Consider the following 27564-nt stretch of genomic DNA (forward strand, 5'->3'; position numbering starts at 1 on the left):
AGCTTAGGCGGGCAAACAAGATCCTCTTCCTTTGTTTTATCTGTACAACAACCCTGTGAGGTAGGTTAGGCTGACAGTTCAACACTGGCCCACAGCCACCCAGCAAGCTTCATTGCTGAATGGGAATTCAGACTTGAGCTTCTTTAGTCCAAAAAGTTAAAGACTGAAGCTGTTCTCCTGAGCATCCAAGAGTGGGCTAAGGTGGCTGGGCTTGCTCTTGGCTGCTTGTGAGAAGCAGGAGGTAAGTGGCTGTAGGTGCCACTGCCATGGCAAACCTGCCTGCAGAGCCCACAGCTTAAACGGGGTTAAGGGAGCAAGCACTCTCTTAGCCCCATTTTTTATATCGTCTGCAGATTGTGGGGCTCTGCGCTGGTGCTCAGGAATACCCACAATGCACCACCTACTCACACAGTGCATTATGGGAGTTCCAGCAGAACAATATATTCCAGCCTCCAACCCTCCACGCTGCTGGAGGCAGTGGGAAATCATCGCGGTGCGTGATCTGCACATCCAGTGCCCTCCATGGATCATCTGCGGGGAAGGGAACGTAACAAAACCTTCCTCCCCACCTGCCCGCCATGCCCTTCTCACAGATCGTGAGAAAAGGCTCACTATTTCACAGTGTCTCAATACATATGGAACACAACTTTTAGACAATCTGAGGCTTCAGGTGGCCTGTATTCTTTCAAACTGTGGCTGAGGAAATCACATTGCTAATGTACTTCTACATTTAAAAACAAACTTTGCAGTCAGAAAACTAGCACACCAAGGAGTGGGATAGAATTCAGCTTCTCTCCCTGACGTACTAGCTTTTTATAGCAGGAAGCCTGGTACACAGGATAGCAATAACCATGACATTCCCCACTTGCAGACTGAAGTGGTGCAATCTGTCCTACCACCTCAGGACGCTACCATCTTATTTTATTTAATGGCCAGGCCTGAGGCTGGGTTTTTCTAGGACATAATTTTTTCATCTACTGATGTGCATTTTACTGATATATAGTGCATACCCATATAGGAAGAACTAACAGCACTGTTTCAGAGCTACTGGTGCGTCAGTCATTGGCAGCCTTTCACAACCCACCCAGCTTACAGAAATAGGTGTGGGGGCATGGAGCACTAGGGAACCTACATGGCTAGCTTCCCACGCTCGCTGCAAGAGGTACTTGTCTTTGCCTGGAAGGAACCCTTCTCACTCTCCCAGTTGTATAGAACATCAGCATCCAACTAGGAATGGGAGAAACCATTGCCTGGATGAGTTCTCTCTGACTGGAGATATGGATTATGGACGGCGGAGTGGGCAGGTGGGTAGGTGGGTGGCTTGCATATGGAATCACAACTTCTCCAAAGTGAAGATGGAAGTGAATTTAAGGATCCTTCCAAGGAAAGATATCTGAGAATGTTCCCAGATGGTTTCTTCACATCTCTGAACACACTGGAACTGTTCTTATCTGTTTCATCTAAAGAAAAGAGGTCAAATTAGTCATTGCTTCCTCCCCAAAGTGATCTTCTGCCCCCACAGTTGGTTGGCTTTTTCCTTCTATAGCAGGTACAGTGTGGGTGGAAGTGCTTTCAAACACATGGTTGAGCTTGCTCTAGGACAGGGGTTCCCAAACTGTGGTACTCCAGATGTTGCTGAACTACAACTCCCATCATCCCGAACTACAATTTATTGGGCTGGGGATGATAAGCGTTGTAGTTCAGCAACATCTGGAGTACCACAAATTGGGAACCCCTGCTCTAGGGTATCTGCTCAAAATGTGTCACCTGGAATCACCTTAGAGGCTCATATCGCGGCTGCCACTACTACTAGGAGCTATGCGATTAAAGCCCACAAACAATTTCAAAACTACATTTACCCCCAAAGTACTGCCTTGAAATTGTGCCCCAGATTTGTGACCAAGGACGGGGCCAGCTTTGTACCCTCTGACAAGAGACTGCTTGCATGCTAGACACCAGAACATTTCTACTATCCTATTAGGGAAAGATCTATAGCCCACTTGCCCCACACCTTCCCAGTTGTCATCAAATAAAGCAGAGTGCTCAGGCAAACACCTGCAGGGCAAGGGCTTCCAGGTTCAGTTGACTTGCTTGTATGTAATTTAAACCAGAAGCCTTTTTTTACAGAACAATGGAGCCATGTTTTGCCTGCCAAAAAGATGTCTTCAAATTGAATTGAGATTGATCTCCTTGCATAAATCTCTCACAGATACAGAATGCTTTCTGCCTGTGAATTGCAGGCCCAGCATCCCAATGCATGCAGAATAGGGACAGATCATTTAAGAGCCTGTGGAAATGTATCAGTTGGCCAGCTGCTTGCCTATAAAAGGACCCTTCCTGCTCTTTCTAGACAACCTTCTCACAGCTGTCTTCTGGAGGCAGAAAAAAACACAAGAGACTCATGGGCTGCGCCACCCACCTGTTTCCTTTACAACTCATGCTCTTTCAAAAGACTCGGTCTTTCAGCAACAGCCACAAAGGGATACTGCTTTGCTCTCCTCACTCCTCCAAGCAGTAGGAACGTCTATGGCTCATCAATTACAGGGCCAGGTTCCTTGAAAGGGAGAGTTCAGGAGACTTATGTTGTTTTGGCAATTTCTGCCTATTTATATGAGTTGAGCATTTGGTATTTTTAGAGGCAGGCAGGCAGAAAGTGCTCATCTGTTCTCTCCAAAGCAGTCCTTGGTGCCTCCAAAAGACTCCTGTTTGGGAACTAGCTACAAAATACTTACTTTTCCTTCCCTGACTACATCCCATCTCCAAACTGTTTCTCCACTGTTTTCACTTATGCAGTGTGTGTGTGCAGGGGTGAGCTATAATTGAGTGGATGGATTCAAAGAACCCAGGCCTCCGAGCTCCTGAGGGCTCCCAGCTCCACGCCTCCCTATTTTCTTCATTATCTCCCTCACTCCGAGGGGCCACTGGGGAGAGGGACAAAACACAAGCCCCCCCCTCCCCTAGCTATACCATGTGAGTGTGTGTGTGTGTGTGTGTGTGTGTGTGTGTGTGTGTGTGTGTGTGTGTGTGGCCTTCAGCCATCCAAAGTTATCCAAATCTCTGCTCATTTAAACAAGCATTTTCTAGCTTGTAATATTAAAAACATTACGACAGCCATGAACATTTTTTACCACTGCACAGCCATAACAATACAGTGGAGGAACTGTTTAATTGGGGGTTCAGAGAAGTGTTTCTACAATCTTATTGATAATAAAGATAATTTGGAATAGTAGTATTGAAACGGGGCTATCTAATCCAACCCCCTCCTCAATGCAGGAAATCTGGAGCTAGAGAATCCCCAACAGATGGTTGTCCCACCTGTTTGAAGACCTCCAGCAAGAGAAAGCCCAGCCTGGCCCTAGATCAGGGATGCTCAACTTTAGCCCTCCTGCAGATGTTGGTCTACAACTCCCATAATCCCTGGCTATTGGCCACTGTGGCTGGGGATTGTGGGAGCTGTAGTCCAAATACAGCAGGGCGGAGGGGGCTAAGTTGAACAGGCCTGACCTAGATAATTGCTTCCATTGTTGAACGAGGCAATTAAGATTCTCTTAAAGCTCAGACAAATATATCTTCCTGTAATTAAAGCCTATTAGATCTACTCCTAGGGCAAAAGAGACCAAGCCTATGTCCTCTTCTACGTGGCAGCCCTTCAGGTATTTGAAGAGTGCTAATGTGTCTGCCCTGTGCCTTCTTTTCTCCATGCTGAACAAGTACCTTCAAACTTTTCTCACAGGAGTAGTTTTCCAGGCCACTGTTGCCCTCCTCTGAATCCATGCCAAATTGGCTGCATCCTTCTAAAAAGGCAGCACCCAGAACTGAACACAGTACTGCAGATGAGGTTTAAATAGTGTGGAACAAAATGGAACTGTTACTTCTTGTGACTTGGAAAATATGGTTCTGTTAATGCAGCCTAAAATCACATTCCCTATTTTTGCATTTGCTCCATGCTGCTGACTTTCATTAAGCTTGTGACTAACTGCCATTCTGAAACCCTTTTCACATGTGCGACGGCCAAGCCAGGAGTCCTCCAAATGTCCTCCATCCTCCAAACTTTTATTTCCCAATGCAAAATTATATTTGTCACTACTGAATTTCATTTTATTAGCTTCAGCCAAGTTTCCCATTATGTCAAGATTATTTTGAATTTTATTTGTATCTTCTGAGTAGTTAGCTATCCCTCCCAGTTTTGTCATTGGCAGTTTTGAAGAGGATTCCCTGCAGCCCTTCATCTAAGTCATTGATAAAACATGTTGAAACATACAAGATCCAGCATATAACCTTGCAGTATCCTCTCAAAATCTCCTTTCTGTTTGAACCGTTGGTGAGACTCTTTAATTATGGTTTTCCAAATAGTTGTGAATCCACTTGATGGTATTACTATCCAGCCCACATTTCACCAGTGTGCTAACCAAAATACAATGGGGAACTTTGCCAAACACTTTGCTGAAATCAAGATAAATTGCATTAACAGAATTCCTACAAATCCACGAGGAATGCCAACATTAGTATTGTCTCTCAAAGTGAAGCCTTCTTAATCACAAAGCGGCTTAATCGTTAATGGAAATTATTACAGGTAGTTCTTTGAGATGTGATTGAAAAGTTTTATTAGCATCGTAACAGATATCAACTCAGGAAATGTCCTATAACGTAATGTATAGTTATAATGTATATTGTAATGTAAATGCAACTAATTATATTGAGACAGGGCCTTCTCTGTTGTTGAGAAAACGGCAGCAATGGGCGGGCGAAGGCAATGGGCAGGAGAGTAGGGGAAGAAGACGGCGGCAGGTGGGGGAAAATGGTGGTGGTGGCGGCAGCGGGTGGGCGGGGGAAGTGACGGCAGGCAAGCGTGGAAGAAAACGAGGGGGGGGTTGGTGGCGGCAGTGAACGAGAGGCACAGATGCTCTGCACCCAGCCCAGCTAGTATATCATATTTATCATTCATATCAGCATCAATTAATCGATGAAATCAATTTATATCGGCATGAAAGAACTTTCCATGAAAAAAAACCCTGCCTGCCTGCCCCACCACACCACAGCCTCTGATGGAGGGGTGGTGCTGCTGGGCCATGGTGGCACCAGTCCACCACCCATTTGAAAATCTCTCCATCTGCCTTCCCCCACCCTTGTCCCTTCCCCCTAGCCAATGCTGGCACAGTTACCGCTGGCAACACAAGATTTGAATGGAAACAAGCCAATCTGGAGCCAAGAGGGATTCGCCAGCCAGTCATACACACTTGTATGTCACCAATCTGAAGCTTGGAGGGTGGGATATTCTTTTGGGGGGGGGGGCAGGGAAACAAAATGGAAAGCAAGGGAGATCTCCACAAAATGGAGGTCTGAATCTCCAAATTTTTCGGGTCCAAATCTGGGCAATTTGTTTTGCATCCGAATCTGGGCAATTGAGCACAGGGGCAATTTGTTCTGTCTACAAATCGCCCCAAACAGCTAGATTTGGGTACAAATCATTCTGTACCCAAATCGATTTACACATCCCCAATAGCTACCAAGAGATCTAAAAAATTCCCAGTGGTTTTCACTTCTATCTATGCACATCTTTCTGTCAAGATACCCTGATGCACTGATTTCAATGGCCCTTTCATTGTGCAGTTAAGGAGCTAATACGTGTACTGTCTTTGGCAAAGGATATCCTCCTCTAAACCCTCCACCAAACCCACTTCTGACAGGAGATAAATGTTTATATGTATGAAATAGCAAATATGAAAACAAGGTTGCAAATGTTTGATCTCCCTTTTCCCAGAATGATAAAGCATTCCAAGATGATGAAAGGAAGTAATCAGACAGTAAAAAGCAAGATGGAAACAGTACATGAATAAACCTGTCCAGTCAGAAGCCATAATGTGTGAAAGCTGCAAAAACAGCATTTGTTTGCTATTCTTCCCAATTTTTTGTTGTTGTGCCCAGCCTTTGTAGTTCACTGCTATCTTAACTTTAAGAACATGTGGCTAGAAAAAGAAGATGATTTTAGTTTCTATCTCTTTTGTATTGCTAGTAAAAAGTTAGAATGATCATTATCTTGCCAAAGTCAAACCTTTGTCATTTCCTTGGCATTGTACAGATGTTATCTCAGAGACTACTCTGATCAGTTAAGGATCAGAATCGTATTGATTCTCTGCATTTCTGCTAATAGTCTACAGCGTAGTCCGTATGTATGGTCAGCATAATAAATAGGCTTGCCAGGTCTCCTGTGGCTCGGACCCTGAAACACAAAGGGTAGTGCCCGGAAGATCAGGAGTTGGAGCCTGGTGAGACAGGGTTGAAGCCATGGTGCCTGCTTGGGGTAGAGGAGGGTATTTGGTCAGATGGGCATTGGCTGTGCCTGGACCATTAGAACCTGATAGACATGGGGGGAAACAAATGGCAAAAACTCTCAAGCCTGCCCCCTTGATTCTGCCTCTCATTAATGAAGATTCTACCAACCTGAGATTTTACTCCTTCACCTGAAGATCCCAAGGAGAAGGCAAAAACCCTAAAACCTCAGGTGAAACCTTGATACTTGACCACTCCAGGAGCCAGTATATTGAGTAGTGCAGTTTACCTGAAAGCATCAGGACAACATCCAGACTAAGTTAGTCATATCTAAATCCTATTTAAATTAATGGGACTTAAGTTAGAAATGACCAACTTGTCTCACTGATTTCAATGGTGCTTAGTCACAACTAAGTTGTCTGGATATTGCCCACTGTGTCTTTTCTGTTAGTGTATCCAAACCTCAGCTCTCCCCGAGCTGCAGTAACATATTAATGAGAGAGTTCTTTTCTTCATAGTGTTCAATCACTTTTGACCAAAGCTCCTTCATTATCCACTATGGCCTCATTCGCACTTAATGGGCAATTGGAGTTGAAGGAGCCAGAGGTTGCCAAACTTGAATGTCCAAATTCGTGAAGCTCTGGTCCCGTACAAAAAGTGACTCAAGGTTTTCCTTGCCAAACTCCAATTTGAAACCTCTGGTTGTAGTGAGTTTTGCCACTTGTACCTGAGCTTTCCATCCACCTGCTGTGCATCCAAATGTGGAACTGCAGGCTGGCCTGACTGAAACCAGAGTTAAGGGAGGAAGCTCCCCCCTCTCTCCAGTTTTGATTGGCTGTCAGGGCTGTTCTTCATGCAAGAAAGAAGTCCACATAGCCAGTTCCCCCTCCTCTCTGCAGTCTCCTTGAGTGCAGCTCACCTCCTGTCTGTTTCATCCAAATGCGGATTGGTAAGTGTGGGGTGGGGGCGAGCAGAACGACAGGTCCATTGGACTCTCATTTCCACATTACATGAGAATGCAGCCAATGTTTATATCATATCCATAGTGGCTAAGCTGAATTTTCAGTATTGCTGTTGTGTATATTTGTATCTGGTCAATAACTGTAATGAAGATATCTGTATCTGAATAGTGGCAAAGGATGGTGGTGCATACATAGTCTATTGCCTAGGGCACAGACTCTTATCCTAGGTTACTTTTTTGTCTGTGGTAGGACAAAGCTTCAGGCTTCCTTCTTCTTCCAATACTTCCTGAGACCTTTCACAAAAAAGTGATGGAATGGGAGTGCAATTGCAACAAAGCCTGAAGGGGTAGGTTTCCTGGCAAAACAAGACAAAACACAATAGGGCTGGTTGTAATTATATTTCTCCCCTCATGTGATTAAAAAGGGGATACATCAATAATGTGCCCAGTCAGGCAGTGCTCTCTGTAAGAAGGATTCCCATACATTGTTGACTACAACTCCCAGCATCCCAAGCCACAGTGGCCTTTGGCTGGGGATTATTGGAGTTGTAGTCACAACATCTGGGAATATCTGTTATATGGAACACTGCTGTTGGGATTTCTTTTGTAGACAGCTTGGAACCCCCTGGAGAGTCCCATTATTGTGTGGTTTAGGGGAGTTCTTCCCAGGGGTTTAGTTATAATTGAGCAAAAAAGTTCAAAGAACCCAGAGCCCCAGGTCCCAAGGGGCCTCCAGTTCCCCCTCCCCCTATTTTCTTCATTATCTCCCTCACTCTGAAGGGTCTACAGAGAGAGGGGTGAACACGAGCCCCCTCTCCCCTAGCTTCATCCCTGGTTCTTCCAAATTGTCACTCAACACATGATCCAAATAGGATGACCCTCCCACCACACACATAGTAAAATGATGTGCAGTGTGGAGGTGATGTCCCAATGGGCATTCTCTTGGTCTATCCCCTTTTTCATCTTGTGAGGGCAAAAAGTATTGTCAAAACTGGCTCATGGTCTACATCCTGAGTCTCCTAGACATTTCTGTTTCTGGCTAGGCAGGTAGTGGAATCTGGCCTTGGGCTTGTTGGCTGGACAGCTGCCTCCTCCTCCTAGTTTCATAAGCTTCTGCTTCCTGGATTAGGAATTAAGGGAAAGAAGATGGGACCTTAAAAACACCACTTGCAGGCTTTGACACAGCTTTTGTTCATACTCAAACATTAATCTTGTGATTGACTATATTGAAATTTGCTGTGATTCATCAAGCTATGGTACTTTTCTAGTTAGATTGAGTATCAGGATGGGTAGTGGGCAATATTTCATACCATGTATCACACCAATTTGCTAGAAAGTCATTTCTAGGAGCTCATGGCAGTTTTACAATATAGCATTTGCTAAAGAAGACTATTGTAGTCAGTGGGTGTCAGACCCCAACGTCCTCTACCATTAAGCAGGAATGAGTTGAAAGACATGAGGAAAGAATACATTGTATTCCCTCCTGAACATTTTCATGTGAAGATAATTTGATTTATTTCTCTGGAAGTGAATTAGCATTAAACAAGCATTTTACTATTAACTCCCTCCCCAAAGGACAATTTATTAAAATGTTACTATCCACTCTAGAGTCTGTGAATGAATGAATCTGAATTATGCACAGGGAAATATGTAAATAGCCACAAACAACTGTCCAAACAATAAAATTACAATCTTGTTCCTTTCCAATCCCTTTAAACTACCCTTCTTCTCAAACTGGTTTTAAATGCTTGACTCATGTTCTCACAACTGACCATTTAAGCAAAACAATTATTTAACCTCACATGTGAAAATCTCCTTAGTCCATGCTTAATTTCAGCCTGTGCAGACTGTCTGGATAAAACAGTAAGCAGAACATCACACTCCTGCAAAAATGGTATGGTTTGCGTCATTGCATTGACATAGTGGTTTATACATACTTAACACTTCTATAACACTAAGCATTTATTTGATAACACAGCAAGTCTTGAGATTGGTTCATAAGTCTTACATTCCGTAAAGTTTGGTATTTAATGTATTGGAATCCCTCTGGAACTTCTGCTATAATTGCAATAAAATTCTAAAGTACTTCAGCATTTTGTTTTCAATATCCAGCACTTATACAGATTTTTGAACATCTGTCTCCTCTTGAAACAAAGTGAAGCATAAGTTTCATAAAGAGGCACTTTCGATGATGAATGCTTTCTGAGTATTACTTTATTATTTTCTCTGTGACTGCAGAAATTCCCAGACAGAAAGAAGCCTGTGTTTTGGGCTGCCACTTCCCCAAGCCAGCCTCAAATATATCTCCCATACTGTGGTCACCTCTCTCCAGATGTTAGGTCAAGGTTCAAGCCAGCCGAGAATGGTTTCAAATCTCAGAGTGCATACATAAGTGATATTTTGCACCCTGGGTTAATTACGACTAAATAAATATCACTTGATGATTTTCTGCTCACAGATGAAACTAGTATCACTACTCTGTCCAATCACAGATTTAAAATTAGAAAATGTATCAGTGATCAACTGACCTCGTTTAAGGCATGTCGGAGGTGTTTTTTATCAGCTCCAGCTCCAGCTGCGTCCATTTCTTGAGATGAACGACCTCAAAACAGTGGTACATCTGCTGGTAACCTCTAGGCTGGATTACTGCAATGCGCTCTATGTGGGGCTGCCTTTGTACGTGGTCCAGAAACTGCAATTGGTTAAGAACGTGGCAGGCAGGTTGGTCTCTGGGTCATCTAGGAGATACCATATTACTCCTGTGTTGAAGGAATTGCACTGGCTACCGATACATTTCCAGGCAAAATACAAGGTGCTGGTCCTTACCTATGAAGCCCTAAACAGCTTAGGCCCTGGGTATCAAAGAGGCCATCTTCTTCGCCATGAGCCCCACCACTTGCTAAGATCATCTGGAGAGGTTCGCCTGTGGGTGCCGCCAACTCATCTGGCGGCTATTCAGAATGGGCCATCTCAGTTACAGCCCCTGGACTTTAGAATGCACTTCCGGTTGAAATAAGAGCCTTCCCATCTCTGGCAACTTTTTAAATGGCACTGAAAACACATGTATTGACCCAGGGTTTTAATTAGATTTATAGTTTTAAATAATTTTAATACTGGGTTTTAAATGTTTTTAATCATTTAAATGATTTTAATTGTTAATTGATTTGATGTTTTAAATTATTTTAATTGTAAACCACCCAGAGATGCAAGTTTTGGGCGGTATAGGAATATTTTAAATAAATACATGTATACATACATACATACAACTGACCCTTGGTCAGCATCTCAGCATCAGGTAGCAGCTCCTGATTTCTGACTGAGTTTCTCTGCCCAACTTGTCATTGACATTTGTAGCTGGGCAAAGAATCTTGGGGGAAAGTTAGATGGCAATCGGGAACCAGAGTTTGGTGGATTCAGACAACATACCTATTGGGAACACGTGCTCCCTATGAAGCTCTGGTCTCCGTCTTTCTTACTTTTGGGCGGTCATGCAAATAAGCTCTCTATATAACAGGGCCCTGCTACCCCTTCCTGCCATAAACAAGGATTTTATACCCCTTCCTGCCTTGAGAGGCAGCCAGATGATGTGTACATTTCAGACTGTAGAATTACTGAATTACTGTTGAAAGGAGGTTGGGTTTCTTGTTTCACACTGTAGCTATGTCCATCCACCTCTTGTAATAGTTCCGGTAATCCTTCCCCACTACACCGCAAATCACCAAATACCTTTGTGGCACAGTCCACTGAAATGCTTTGGGCCTTCATTTTAACTCTGTGACTTGAAGCATGACGAGGGGTGTAGCAAGGTTGGAGTGGGGCCAGAGACAAGATTTTAAAATGCCTCCCCCTCACTGAAGCTCAGCTGAAGTAAAGAAATCTTAAATGAGGCTGAATAGTGGTAACAAAAAGCATAGTGATATAGATATAGATATAGATATAGATATAGATATAGATATAGATATAGATATAGATATAGATATAGATATAGATATAGATATCTCCTATGTGCCACAATAGAACATCATCCTATATTATTTTTTAAAAGGTTTGTGGACAATGCAAGTCATTTAATGGTACTAGAGAAAGACATGCTGTTCTAGTAGCTCCAGGTCTTAACACTCACATCAATTTCAGAGGATGCATACAACTGAAGAAAGCCCGGGCGGGTGCGCAGCTGGGGGAGTCAGTCATGTGACTCACCTCGGGGTGGGGGGCAAGGCAGTGGGCCCCCAGACAACTGTCTCCCCTTGCCCTATTATAGTTATGCCCCTGGTCATGACAAAATATATGCCACAGAGGGAGGAATTTTCTAAGATTAAAAATATGTTTATAATGTATAATCCTTAAATCGTCATTGGTTGCACCCCATGTGTGCTGCGCCCTAGGCAGTTGCCTTGCTTGCCTGTCTCTCATCCTGGCTCTAATGTATCCCATGGTTGTATAATATTACAGAGCACTGCAGCTTTGCACAGCTCCTCAAGTGCTTGCGACTTCTCTCATTGGGCCAGCAAAACACTGGTCTGGATGTAGACAATGGAACCTGTTAGCAAGTGTAAAGTGCTTTTCTCACCACTACCTGCTAGGTGCTCTGATTCTCTTATCCTCAGAATGAGAGGATAAAACACCCTATTCAGAGAGACGGGCTCTCAGGCAGCTCTTACACCTGTATATTTCTTTTAAAAATCAGTCCTGACTCCACTTCCCAAGTAGGGTGTAGGCAAAGGGTTCTCAACTATCTGAAAAAGTTATAAGAGTGGATCACCTTTCTGGTAGAAATCAGCCTTCCCCACCCAGATTCTGGAGTGTCCTTTCTTGCCTCTCCTTGTGTTGTGTTCTCTCTGTCTTGATGCAGCTCCTAATATCAGAGTCTACTTCTTCTAATGTCTGATGCTGTATGTGTGTTTGGATTTTTTTACGATGCATGCATAATAAAATGGAATAGGCGCTCCGCCATGCAGTACATTTTCCACTTACATGCACATGTGTCCATAACTATTTTATTTGCAAAGGTCTCATGGTGCGGTAATAAAAAAAATGCTGAATAAAATGTCATGTTATCTATTTCATCCTGATTGGGAGGCAACAGGGAGGAAAACAACCTCCAGATACAAAACTAAAGCTCTACAAACAATTGAAATATATATATTTTGCAGCTGGGGGGGGCACAGAAAAGAGAAAGAAAAATAGAAAATCAAACAAGATCTATTCATCTAAATGGAATGTCTGAGCATATGAAAGATAACCTTGGATTTTTTTTTTTTAAATCCTGTTTAATTTCTCTTTCCAACAAAACTTAATACCTTCTACTTTACTAATACGAATGCTATTGAGCTGCATTATTCATATCTTTTGTGGGTCTATGATTATTTATACATTTCTGCACCACGTTTTCGCTTATAGGTTGCCAAAGCAGCTGACAAAAATAAGAAGACACAGTTAAATAATAAATACGGCTAAAACAATACTGGCTATAAAAGCAAGATTAATCTGACAACTGCACACAAGTATTTTGAAGGTGGGCAAATCATAGAAAGAGGCACGTTTCAAAGTGGCAATTCTCTTTATATTTAGTGGGGTCGGAGGAGAGCAACAGTCCCTGAGTGCAGAATCCCCACAGTGGCTGTTGCTGGTGTCTAATTTGTGGTTTTTTAAAGATTGTGGACACTTTGGGGCAGGGAACCACCCTCTCCTACTTATTATTTTTCTATGTAAACCACTTTCAAAGCTCTATTGTTGAAAAATCATAAATAGCAGCTGCCGCGGCAGTAGTAGTGGCTGACATAAGGAGAATTACTCAGATTAGTCTCATTAAAATTAAAAGGATGTTAAGTATTGTCGCCAGGAGTCGACACCGACTCGACAGCACACTCTACTTTAAGTATTGCCTGATTTGTCCTATTAATTTCAATGAGACTACTTTGAGTACTTCTTCTCATCATGTCAGCCAGTAATAAGAGAAAAGTCCTCATCAGTTCAGTTGTGACTCTTAAAAACAATTTCTGATGTTGTTTCCACTGCCATTTTTTTCTCCCTCTGCCTTTCTTTTTTTGGGGAAACTGTCTAGAATGGGTGGTGGTTGCTTTGATGTGTCAGGTGTACCTGAATGCTGTTGGTTTCCTGTATCCCTGCTATTTGACCCAGATATGGAAGAGTGGCAATTATACAATTTGAGCCTGTTTGGATGTTTTTGATACTTTTGCTCAATAGCTACTGGGGAGACAACAGCGAGGGATGGCATCTGTTACTTTCAAGAAGAGATGCCCAAAAGAATGGTGATGGATTAGTTCTCTTCTCTATAGGATGATACTTTTCTCTATAGGATCCTTCAGGGGTCCATTCTATCCACACTCCTGCTCAAACTGCCAGTAGGCAATACCATGTGGGGATTTAGAATAAGAAGCCATAAAAATGTGGATAACCATCTAAATAAATGCCAGACTGCAGACTGGAGAAACTGAAATGATTTGAAAAAACCCCATAGCTTGATATTTTCCAACATGTTATTGCAGTGTGCGCTGCATTTGTAATTATATCATTCAGCAGTGGGTTAGAATGAAATTCACTTCAAATCAGAACATTTTCCACATTCATAGTTCATATTTACATTTGTTAAGGTTAATGGACCTGTCAACCTTTTCCTGTTCCCATCAGGGAGCACTTGCTGACAGTCCAGGGGAGGGGCTCCAGCTGAAGATGTTCTTCACACATCAAATGGTGTGTATCTACTATTTTCAGATGCTTCAAAATGAGCCCGACTTAACATTGGCTTTGGATGTCACAGAAAGAACCAACACAAACAAATGTGTGGCTGCTTCATGCTTCTGCTCTCTGAGTTTCTCGAAGTCTGTCTAAAAGGGGACTTGCATCTGGAATAGGGCCAACTTCAGATGTGTGCATAGTCGGCATGTTTCCTCTGAATAAGTGTCACTTGTGAGATTGCAGAGGAAGTGCGTGGCATGTCCGCCCATCTTTTCACATATGCAGTTCATCTGGCTAAATATAGATCAGCTCTAAATGTATGTCATGTGTCTAACCAGTAGGGGCTCATCCTAAGGAGGCGGGGTGCCAGACAAGATGCAGCTTCTTCTGGTTCCTGACAACTCTGGTTCTGCCTCTCTTTCCCATCCTGCCCCTGGGATGGGAGAGAGAGGCAAGAGCCGTGCTGCCTGCAGGCTGGCCATTCATCAGGTAGAACTGGTCAATGATTAAGTAGCACAGCCTACCTGAGAAACGACTAGCCACAGCCTGCAGGCAGCACAGTGCTCCTCCTAAATGCTGGGGCCAGGCAGGATGGGAGAGAGGCAGAACTGGGACTTCCAGTAACCAAGGGCAGCTGCACTTTATTTGGTGCCTTCCAGCTTGTTAGGATGAGCTACTACTGCTGCTATCTGACAGATGCTCCCTAAAAATACGGAGTCCACCATCCTGAACAGTGAATGTGCCATAGGCAAAGTCTGTGTGTGGGTATCCTGTCCTTATGATTTGAGGACAGAGTGGCTAATAGATCAGCAAAAATGGGAGGTCACACTAGGGAATGTATATCGAACAGGCTAAATGAAAGTATATCCAATAGAGTAAATGAAAACATTTGTATATGTTACTAATTTGACCCCAAACAGCTCGGTTTTCAGATGTGTGAAGCCTATAACTACCCTTTGGGCCGGTAGGCAGCCTTGGCAACTCCCATCATCCCCAGCCATCATGGGGATGATGGGATGCATAGCTCAACAACATCTGGAGAGACAAGGTTGCCTGCCCCTCCTTTGAACTATCTAGCACACCCATTAAAACCTGCTGCTTACTTAGACAGCCACGGAATGCCTAGTTTCTGAGGTTCTGCAGCTTTAGCAGATTTAAGGTTTCCACCTTCTTTGTAATAGTCATGTTGACCTCCCCTTCTTAGCCTAATCCCAATATTTTTGTTGTTGTTGTTGTTGTTTAAAGAATTTCCTTCCTCCCTTTCCCTTCTCAAGAGAAGTCCTGGTCAACATTTTGGTTTAGGAAGTTCATAAAATATTTCCATTCCCTAGTGGATTGTTCACAAATACAGATGAATGACTTTATACCAAGAGCTGAGTCAACCCACCCAGCACTCCTACCATATGTTTATGGATGTTTAGAGCTTCAGCACCATAAGTGTTCTGCTTAACCTATTAGGCTTTAAGAATTCCTTCCTGAAATTTGTGACTTGTTTGCCAGTTTTTCATTTATCTGTCAGTAGTCTCAGCTTTAATGAAGTATAGCAACAACATTTTAAAAATTGCTTGTCTTTTTCTGCCACTACCCACAGAGAGAGCTTTCTTTGCATTACATTAAATGTCAATGATTCACTTTCCTTATGGAACAGGGGGCATCATAAAGGAATCTGTGTTTGATTGTCAGAAAACTTGCACTGAAGGTCATAAAAGCCAGCCTTCCTGGTGATTGCTCGTTAGCCTTTATGAGTGATGATAACGCTTTGGGCTCACAAAGTGCCATCCATAAATGATGAAAAAGGCATCATTTCTACCAGCATCAGTTATATGTTAAAATTGTTTTAGGGAGATACATTTTATGGGATACATATCAAAGGAATGGATTAGTGAATAAACTCTGATAGGGGGGAAAAATTTCTTTCCCTTTTTTATAACAAGGAAATCGGTAGTGTGGCTTTTGTTTTAGGATGAATGCACAAAGAAGATTTGTAAGATGTGTGTTGAGCAAAATGGAATGCTGTCCTTGGTTTGTAAGACATGAGAGAGCCTGGCTAGGTAGCTCTTTATACACTTTTTATTTTTCAAATTTCAATAAAAACACCATGTGGCAGACTGAGATTTGCTATTGTTCACCCAAACAGCTTTCCTGCTGAATAGCTGTTTAGATTGTGGGGAAGCTCCACTTGTTACAAGGGTTGTCTGGAAGCCGCCAGCCAATCAGCCAATCAATCACATCCCGGAGAGGATAATGCATGAGTTGCACTCACATTAATTTCCCCTTTATTCTCCAGCAAGCTACGAGATGAAAATGCATGTGAAAAGTTGGGCTGGAAAAGCCTTTGCATTTTGCAAGAGGTAGTTTAATTGCAGCTCCGTCAGTGCTCAGTCACTTTGAATGTAGAGGTTTCAGATTATTCAGAACTCATTTTCCCCTTTCCTTTTGTGCTTCATTTCCTCTCCTGGTGCCAACAAACCTGCTCACAAAGGGCAGAAACTAGAGGAAATGCAAATGCTTTATTATGATGGTCCTTGGTCCTGCAACTCCCAAAATAAATGGTTAGCAGTTAATGTGGACAGTAGATGAGATGGGACAAATATGGTCAGCTTCAGAATGGATGGATATGCATGTGGCAATGCTGTTTATAGCTGGGGAGCTTAAATAATATTCATGTTAAATAATCTGCAAGTTAAGATATAGCTTTAACTTCAGAGTTTCCTGAGAGAACTGTGCAGCTATAGCTAATTTCTTTCTTCTGCTCCTTGAAGAAATTGACAGTGGTAGTTAGTGACTATCTCAATTCTGATATTGCTAACTGATGTTGCTGTGTTAACTATAGGCTGCATTTGTAGGTAATGAAGAACTACCGGTCCAATGGATGCACATTTCCACGCACCCCTCTCCCTGCTCTCCCGTCCACATTTTGATGTTCAGAACTGTCTCTTTGCGGTCAGAAAGACTGAAGAGAGTTGGGGAAGCTGGCTGGATGGACTTCCTTCTTGACAGAAGGACAGCCTGCACAGCCAATCATGCCAGAGTTAAAGGAGGAGCTTCCTCCCTCAACTCTTCCAGGGCCAGCAGCCTGTGGTTCCGAATTTAGACATTCTCAGGCTGCCTGGAACCTTGGATTGAGATGATGAAATTTACTACAACCTGAGGGTTCAGACTGGAGTTCCCCGCATTCAGATGTGACGTCCATGGAACTGCAGGCCTAGTCAACTGCAGTTCCACATTATGTGTGAAGGCGGGCACAGTATCCTACATTGTGGTCTTGATGCAGATCAGGCTTTACTCCACAACTCTTTGTTAAACAAGATGAAAAACAGGAAGATGACACATTTAACGCCATGTCTTGTCTGACCCCAAAATCCACATTAACGCAGGAATAGAATGTGAATGAATATAGCAACAGGGCAGCAAAACAAAAAACAATCTACTCCAGAGAATAACTGGTTTTGTTTGGTGTCTAAAAGCAAATAAAGTAGACACCAAATGACTGAATATTCCACAATTCAGTCATCAAACTGAGTTTGGGCACCAACACCAAAAGGACCTTATTCCTGGTCACTGCCCACCTTATTTCTGAAGGTATGAGCACCTGAAGCTAGGATCCCAATGGATACATTAATGCATTAATAGCAATGTTGCCAAGTTGCTTGACTTCCACATCTCGGTTCAGATGATGCATTATTTCCTTGCTGTCATCTTGGATTTTCATAGGCAAGAATCAAATCATCAACATACGCCAAAATGTAGGTCCACTTGCCATCTATACACCTCGTGTATAGACAGGGATCCATGTTGCTTCTTTTGAAGTTTGCTTGAAGCAGCATATCATTTAGTTTTATGTTCCATGCTCTGGGAGCCTGTTTTAAACCATAAATGCTCTTTTGCAGTTTGCATACATAGTCCTCTTTGCCTTTCTCTAAGAAACCTAGTGGTTGTTGCATGTAAATGTCCTCTTCTAGTTCGCCATGCAAGAATGCAGTTTTCATGTCTAGGTGTTCAACATGCATTCCTTTGCTAGCAGCAATACTTAACAGAGTCCTTACTGTGGTATGTTTAACCACTGGTGCAAAGGTTTCATCATAATCTTCTCCATATTTCTGTGAATATCCTTTTGCTACTCATCTGGCTTCATAGCGCTGAATCTCACCATCAGCATCATGTTTGAGTTTGAAAACCCATTTGCAGCCTATAACTTTCCTTCCTTGAGGTAACTTAGTAAGAGTCCAGGTTTTGTTTTTCTGTAGAGCCTCAAGCTCTTCAATTGCAGCTTGTTTCCACTTCTGGGCTTCTGGTTGTGGTGGCTGGGATATTTCCTCCCATGATGAAGGTTCTGGTTGTTCCGCTGTTCTTGCGAGGTAGGACAGTCTCGGGGCTGGAGCACCTCTGTTTGACCGTGTTGATCGCCTCACTTCACCCTCTGTGGTCTCTTCCATTATCTCAGGTGCGTCTGGTGGATCGCTGGGGGTCTCTGTGTCGATTGTGGTTGGATCTGGATCTGCTGTCTCTTCCTCCTCAATTCCTCTGAGATCAGGAAGCATAATCCAGTCATCAGGGTGTTTGGTCCGGTTGCTTGCTTCGGTGTAGGCCCCCTCTGAAGGTGTAGCTCTTTCATTCTCAACAAAATACATCGATCTGCTTATGGTTATCCTGTTGGTGTCAGGATCCAGAATTCTGTAGCCTTTGGATTATGCTGAGTAGCCTACAAAAATCCCTTTTGTGGCCCTAGCCCCTAACTTAGTCCTTTTTTCCTTTGGGATGTATGGGTAAGCCATACTTCCAAAGACACGCAGATGTGTCATGGACGGCTTATGACCATGCCAAAGTTCATATGGTGTTGTTCCTATAGGCTTTGTGTGCATTCTGTTTTGTATGTATGTAGCAGTCATGATGCCTTCTCCCCAGACTTTCTGTGGGAGGTGTGCGTCAGCAAGTAGGCATCTTACCATGTCCAGGAGGCTTCTGATTTCTGACACTTCATTCTGTGATGTGTTGGAAGCTACCATGGTTTGATGCATGATTCCATGTTCTCTCAGGAACTGCTGTGTGGCACTGGACATATATTCTCCTCCATTGTCTGTGTGCAGGATCTTTGGCTTCCACCCAAATTTGTTGCTTGCCATGGCCACGTAGTCCTGGAGTTTCTCGAGCATCTGTGATTTCTCCTTTAATAGAAACACAACTGAATATCATGAGAAATCATCTGTGATTGTTAAGAAATATTTTTGATTACCTATGCTTGCTGGTAGTGGTCCAGATATATCGCTGTGGATCAGCTCCAGGGGTCCTCTGGTCTTCCTTTCACTCTGCTTAGGAAATGGCTTGTTAACTGTTTTGGACTCAAGACAACAAACACAGTTAGTTACAATGTCACATGGTACAAAATCTATGTCATTAGCTAATCCCTTTTCCTTCATGTTCTGGATTGACTCATAGCTCCAGTGTCCCAGGCGTCTATGCCACAGTTGCAAGCAGTTTTCATGCAAGCATGACTTAGCAAGGTTCACTTCATTAGGCTGGTATGCCTCAGGTTTGGACTGGGCTGGTCTTTCTCTGTCTGTCTTTGATACAGGTTGCTCCTGCACACTGTATAGGCCTTTGCATTTAGAGCCTACAAGGCAAACTTCTCCATTCTGGGTAACAACACATTGTCCATTTTTAATATACAGTTCACAGCCTTGTTTCTCTAGCTTGGATATTGAAAGCAAGGAGCTTGAGAAGTCAGGGATATACAAAACATCTTTCAGAAAAAACTCACTAATTGATCCACCCAATAACTTGCAATACAAAATTCCTTCGACTTTCTTCTTTGCTTTAATTGTAGTATTATTGCCCAAATTATTATATTATTGCTCTTCAGGAATATCAAACAGTTCAGTATAGAAATCCAAATTATTTGATATATGGACCGAAGAACCACTATCAAAAATGAACTTTTCATTGCTTTGCATCAGGCACACATTAAAATTCTTATTTGAATCTGTATGCTTAAACTCCTTATTTAAATCTCTCTCAATAAAATCAACTCTTCTTGTCTGATTCTTGGGACAGTTCGCCACCTTGTGGCCAAATTGGTTACACAGAAAACATCTAAAGGCATTAGTCCAGTTGGCCTCCTCATTTCAGTAGCAGTTTCCCTGCTGGCGGTCATGTGACCTCTCTCTCTGGACTGAGTTTCCTTGGCAATGAAGCCAGACCTCTTTGTATGCAAATGTGGGGGGACCATGCGGTTTCCTCTTGCAGCATTCCCTTCCCACCTTGGGTTTTCTCTGGAATGACCAATTGTTGCTTTAAGAGCAAAGTTACTTGCCAATTCACTTTCATAGTGAGAATTCAAAACTTCCATTCTGTTTGCCTCAGAAGATATCATTTGCACTGCTCTCTCAAAGCTTAGAGTGGTGAGGACTTCTAATTGGCCGATTATATTGCTATAGCTGGGAGGCATGCTTAACAGAGCTTCCAGCTTCTGACTCTCTGTAAATTCCTCCCCTGCCGCTTTAAATTGAAAAAAGAAATCTTCCAGCAGTGATACATGCGTGGCAAAACAGTCCCCATCTTTTTACTGGAGATCCTGCATTTTCTTTCTCAAGTTAAAGGTATATGCCCACCCCTTTTTCATACACAAGGAATCTAGCTTGCTTAGCATTTCCCTTGAGGTTCCAAGATCACATGTGGTGTAAAGGTAATTTTTACTCACAGAAGCAGCAATTAGGGCTTGAGTTTGAGAATCCCTGAGTAGCCATTTTTCTCTAGCAATCTTCTCAGCAGCTGTGGTTCCTTCTGCGGGGGGCGGGGGTCTTCCTCAGTTACTTTCTCGAGTCCTTCAGCACGCAATGCAAGCCTCAGTCAGGTTTTCCATTCCAAATAATTGTCTGCGTTCAGGATAGTCAGCCTGAGCTTTCCCTCTAGGTAAGTAGCCATCCTCATTGAGCTCCAAAAAAGGCAGTTGCTGTAGATTAGCAATTCAAAGTGTCCACGCTAGATCTTACTGGATCTCCTGGAACAAACCTAACTCTCTAGTTGCAGTACACGCAGCTCAAAATACTGAGCTCCCATAACCTGTTGGGAATTCTCTGTGGTAAGAGAATCCCTTTTTCATTATAGGAGAGTGCACAGAGGCACAACACAGCGGAATTTACTTAGGCATGCGTGTATGCTGAGAGTAAAGTAACTTGGAGCCAATTCATAGTTTCCAATCAATATATAAGGCATTTATTAAGGAACTCCATTCTAGATAGGAAAGTGAGGAGTTAGGATCTCTATCTATCTAGCTGGATGCAGATGGATTCTGCATCTTCTCTGCACACATGGTGCAGGGAGAGGAGCTTGCCATGTTGCAAGGTAGAAGGACAAGAAGAGAAGAGAGAGAGGAAGGAGGAAGTCATCCTGAGATTAGCAATCTACATATCCAAATATTAGGATAGTGGATAGTGTCAAAGCAGTAGGGAAGGGATGACCAATGTCTTGACCCTCTAGCCCTCTGACTCACTAGTCTGTGCCCCACTGTCTGAGACAAGAGACAGTGTAAAGTCCTTTAACCTCCAACACTAACTTGGCAAAGAGGCACCTTTTAACATGGTGATTCTCTTTATTTAGCAGGGGGAGAGTAACTGGCCCTATCCATCCCCAGCACAGAACCTCCAGTACCTCCTGTTGTCTTATGTTTCTTTTTAGATTGTCTTATGTTTCTTTTTAGATTGTGAGGGTCCATCTTATTTATTTGTTGTTTTTCTGTGCAAACCACTCGGAGCCATTTTTGGAAGCTCAAAGCTTTGATTTGTACTCATCAAAGGCACTGTAGTGACTGTGCAAAGGGGGCAATTGCACAAGCAGTGTTTTTGTAGCCTCATCCATGATCCTAAATGGGGAAATCTGTAGAAGTGTTGCTTACGCAACCTCCCCTTGTGTGCAGCCCTGACACCGGCCTTGAATAGTGCAGCAGCCCCATAGCACAGCATTATGGACATCTAATGCTGGAAGTGGGCTTAATTTACAGGAGGGTAGATTTGGGGTGAATAATAGGAGAAACTTCTTAATGATAAGAAAAGTTTGACAGTTGAACCAATTACTTGGAAGTGGGGCAGTCTTCCTTGCTGAAGGTCTTCAAACAGAGGCTGGAGAGCCATCTGCTAGAGAAGCTCTAGTTGTGGATTTCCTACATCAAGCAGGGCTTGGCTAGATGGCCTCCAAGGCCCCTTTGACATTGGAATGTAGAGAGAGATTCAGTATAAAAGGAACTGAACTGTTGCAGTCACTGAAATATAAAATGGCAGTTCTACTCTTCTGGTGGAAATAGGCATTTACTGTTCGGGGCAGAAAAGCTGGCTGCTTTGAAAGTTTATGTTTCAAGCAGAATATATATCTATATCTATACATATATATATTCCAGTAAAATAAGGTTTTATCATGATAAGGGGAAATCTGTCTATCTTTCTTTCACTCCTTATCCCACCCCACAATATACACAACAATGTAAGACATTTACCTGCTGTTGGTAGGCCATTTTAGATACACTTGAAACCCTTTTCTTACACGCTTGTAACAACAAGCTTAAACGTTAAATTGTTTAAATTTAAGATGGACAAGATAGAGTTTGGCTGATGTCAGGAGTTCATTGAAAGTAGAACACTGCATCCACAAGCTACCTTGTGCTGCTTTTCTAGTTGCAAATTAGCTCCCAGGGGATACAAATTTTCATCAGTTTGGAAAAGAAAGATTTTTATAGACAAAATTCTCAATAGACTTAAGCTTTGGGTGGACTATGCCCTTATTTTTGAATTTTGCTTGTAAAGAAAAGATGATACACTTTTTATTGTTTATAAATTGCTCATAAGGCTACTGAAGATATGCCACACCCATGGGAAGCTAACAGACTAATTATTTTATAATTAATTTACACTGATTACAAGGCAGTGCATGTAAATTTCTGCTTTTGGATAAAATTCTGAGCTCAAGAAGCTGCTTCTATTAATGCTGTTGGCTGTCCTCTTTTAAAATAGCTATAATTAATCTTAATTTGTCTGTGTGTAGAGGTAACCAGGTTAAAGTACAACTTGAATATTCATTACAGTGACCAAGGGCTGATTCATACATTCCCATCAAATGTGTATTTGTGCACTTAACAGCTCACAGATCTATTGACAGCAAGGTGATGTATGAGCCCTGTTCATAGAAGTTTCATCAGGGTCAAGCTGCATGTTACACATAAAACTCTCTGGTTATTTTCTCAAATTTTAAAAAAGCAAAGCAGCTGTGAGATGACTTCCAGGTCAGCAGAGGATGAGGCTATTCTCACAATGGGGAGAAACTGGGCTAAGGGAGCCCAGACCAACTTTCCCCTGTCATGAGAACTACCGGGCTCACAGGTGAGCCTGTTGGTTCAATGGCGGCTAGCCCGCCAAAGTAGCCCTCACTTTAACAAGGTTAGCAGAGCGAGCGCTTCGCTAACCCCATTTTCTTGATTATGAGTTGCTACGGTGTGGCTTCGTGCTACAGCGACTTGCGAGGAGACCCCTGGCCGGGAGGCTACAACAATCCTTCTGGCCTCGGGGATCTACCCAGAATGCCCCATGCACTCGTGTGGGGCATTCTGGGACTTCTGGGGGCTGGGTTGTACCTGATCCCCACAGCCCAACCAGCTCCATGACGGAGCTGGTTATCACGTAGGCAGTCAATCCAGCCACCCAGGGCTCAACTACTGCTTATGTGTGGGGAGAACAGGTGTGTAGAGCCCCAATCAGTGAAGGATGTAGATCATCGTGTGTAGAGCCCCAATCAGTGAAGGATAGTAGTGCTGCTTAATCCTTTTCCTTAGGATGTTTGTATGCTCAAATCACAGATGGAAAGATATGGAGGTAGTAGTTTTGAGCAGACAACATGGTCTGAAATGGAAGGGCTAAGCACCACAATTCCACTCACTGATCTTTCATTCAAGCTCTGCTCAAAACTACCTGCAGGTGTTTTGCGTTGGAAAAAAAAGTATTCAAATAAGGAATCATAACATATACTTTGGCCCTGATACAATACCATTGCAGAAATATATTCTCATGTCCCACTATTTATACATGTAGATCACTCATATGAATACAATACATACAAATAAGCAGGCAGTTCTAAGATATGCATTAACTTCCCTTTGGTCAATGAAGTTCAGTCAAAACATTCACGTGTTTAGTGAAAGTTTAACATTTGTCAAAAGAGAAGTGAGTGCCATGTGAAAATAGTAATTGCACACAAAGGAAAAGCTATTGTTGTTGTTGTTGTTAATAATAATTCAATTTCTATACCACCCTTCCAAAAATGGCTCAGGGCAGTTATGTTTTGCACACAAACATAGTGAAAAGACGTGTTTAATGTATCTAGAAGAAGGCAATTATTGCCATATGACCTACAACACATCTCCAGCATCAATTCAACAGGATGAAACTAATTGACAGCACTGAAAGGCTAAATTGGCATTTTTATCTCTAGCAGGTGGCTCTTAAGCCAATTGAACTACAAATTCTTTCAGGCCTTCACATGCAGAGGACTTATTCTTTCCTAGCATCCTGCCTGATTGGCTCTACACATAACCTCCTTTTTGGCCACTGGGAACAGCTGGGAATGTAAACTTCCAGGTCAGGCTTAGGCCACTGCTTAACCATCATTTTCTTGGCTGTGTGCTCTAGTTGCTGCTCTCTGCCTCCTAGCTTCTGACATTCACTTCCCCAACAAGATTCCTAAAGGAGGCTTTAAAGTAAGTAAAGTGTGCCATTGAGTCAATGTCAACTCCTGGTGATCACAGACCCCTGTGGTTGTCTTTTGTAGAATACAGGAGGGGGTTAGCATTGCCATCTCCCTCACTGTATGAGATGATGTGTTGTAACTGACATATATTTACTAATTCTGAAACAGATGAGCAATGAGTTATTAGATTATGGGCCTGCTACTCTTTGAATAGCTCCATGATGGGTTCTGTTACTTGGTTAAGCTAGAGAACTAGCAGACAGATGTTGTGACAGATAGTTTAATTATCCAGCACCATCAATGGACGTGGTGTTTTACAGCCTTAAACCGAAGAGGAGACAGGCCTCTGCCTCAAAATGCTGGTACTTGCTAGATGATGTGAAGCAGAACACAAAGGTGTCAGCCTGAAAATCATTGTGGATTGCTGTACTGATAATCACTAGAAGATGTGCTTATACAAAAATAAGCCAAGCAGGGCCAGCCCTTCCATGAGGCGAGTTGCTTGCCTCTGGTAGCAGATTACTGAGGTGCAAGTGAGGCAGCAAGATGCTATCCTGTCCCCAATTTTTAAAAAAAGGAATTGTGGGAGGAGGGTGTGCACAAGAGTGGGGTGGCCTGCATTTGGCACCCTGCCTCTGGTGCAGAGAGGTTGTGCGCTGCCATTGGAGCTGAGTGCTCAAATCTAGAAAAAATAATAATGAATCATGCCCCTGCAGGGCTTGTATTTCTGACATCCTGCAAAAGCAATTCAATACATAACCCTTTGGGTCTCTGTTCTTTTTTGTCTACATGATGACAGAATCTGCTGCACACCGCTTAGCTGCCTTCTTTGAGAAACAGTTTGATTTTTCCATGTTTACAATACTCACTCTTAAGCGTTTCACAGTGGGGATGAGTTCGAGATGAGTATCACTTGATATGCAGAAGAGAAATGTCTGTTTCTTTTTCTCCCCGCCCCCGCCCGCCCCCTGCAATCCCCCAACCCCAATGTTATCTGAACCTGTCAGTGAAAAGTGTTGAAAATGTTGAGTAATCTAGCAGGATTAGCAAAGAGATTAAATTATATAATGAGATTTAAAGCGGATAAATGTAATGTACATGGGGAACACATTATAATAATCACCATGGATACAAACTGGGAGGGCTACTGATTGGAAGGCAGAGAAATACCTGTGAAAAGGACATTCAATATACATTGTGCTAGATATTTATTCATTCAGTTGTGGTCTTAGACTGAAGATTTTAAAACTTGAAATAGGTCACTGGCAATAAGCATGCATTCAGACCTGTCCAGCTGGAAGAGCTACATCAGCTGTTTTGTTCACTTCAATGTTGCATTTGTTTCCAGAGCAGTGTTGGAACAGTGGACTATGCCAGGTTTTTGCTAGGGCTCTCCTAGTCTGAAAACTACAAACATGAAGTTAACAGAACTTTCTTCTCCACACAGTAAAACCAAAACCAAGAACCAAAACACAGCACTCATGTACTTTGGACATAATGGCAAACCGGAGGCAAACGTGCCAGAGGTTAAAAATTATGGTAGTCCAAATGCAGAAAACCGCAGTTTCATCACCGAGCCGGGGGTCGGTTTTAGCCCTCCCCACCCTTAATTTGTAACTTAGGTCTGAGTGAGATTTGCTGCTGAGATCTCATGTTTGAAGGCAGGATCGTGACGTCCAAACTCCACTGCCATGTCCTAACTGGGACTGAGTGTAGGAAGCTCCTCCCCTCTCCTTATGAATTGGCCGCCATGGCTGTGCTTCATGCCATGTGCACAGCCAGTGCCTCCCCCTTTGCAGTGTCACAGATTGCATATTGGATTCTCTGGGAGTGCACAAGGTGGAATGGAGACAAACTGTGGGTCTGTTGGACCCACAGTTTGTCATTATGTGCAAAGGTGGCCCAAGAAAGACTGCAGAATTAGTATCAAAAGATTTGAATTACTACTTGGGGAAGAGAGCTGGTCTTGTGGTAACAAGCATGAATTGTCCTGTTTGCTAAGCAGGGCCCATCCTGGTTTGCATTTGAATGGTAGATTACATGTGTGGACACTGTAAAATATTCCCTTTAGGGGATGGAGCCACACCCAGAAGAGCACCTGCATGCTTGCATGCAGAAGGTTCCAACAGGGGCATATCTAGGGTGGGGCAGGCAGGGCACGTGCCCCAGGCGCCACTTGAAAGGGGCGCCATTTTTAAAAATTAAAAAAATAATTAAAAATGGTCGCCAAAAACAAAATGGCCACCACGCATGCTCAAATGGCCTCTGTGAGGCCCTAGCCCATGCCAGGCCTCACAGAGGCCATTTGAGCATGCGTGATGGCCAATTTGTTTTCAGCGGCCATTTAAAAAAACTGTTTTTAAAAAATGGCCACTGCACATGCTCAAATGGTCCCTGCGAGGCTCCAGAGGCCAGCAGGGGGAGGGGGAACTTTTACAGACCCACCCCACAGCCTTTAGGAAGCCCCTTTTTTTAATAAAAACAATAATATAAGTCACTGTACACATGTTTAGTTTGGCATGATATACAGAGAATCAGGGTTTGTGAATACTGAGCTGAACCTTATGAGCTAGGATTGTATTCATTTGCTTCTTGTGATAAGTAAGTTAAATGTGATGTCTTAATAATATGGCTGTTAATGGTGAGTTTGTCTTTGAATCAGTGTGAAATCCTTAGTATTAAGGCCCACTGGGAGTTTCTTGCTCTCTTTCTCTCATTTTAACTGTCTTTCTGAAATACTAGAATATATTCCAAGCAGTGACCCAGTTTACTCTGCATATCCTTTAATTATTTTCAGAGTATCTGGGAAAAGTCAAATTCTCCATTTATTTTAAAAACTTATGTAATAGTGATAATTCAATGCATAATAGAGAATTATGAGAATAATAGAGACAGGCACTTAGAGAATA

The sequence above is a fragment of the Hemicordylus capensis genome, chromosome 6 (genome assembly GCF_027244095.1).
Source record: "Hemicordylus capensis ecotype Gifberg chromosome 6, rHemCap1.1.pri, whole genome shotgun sequence".
Taxonomy (NCBI): Eukaryota; Metazoa; Chordata; class Lepidosauria; order Squamata; family Cordylidae; genus Hemicordylus; species Hemicordylus capensis.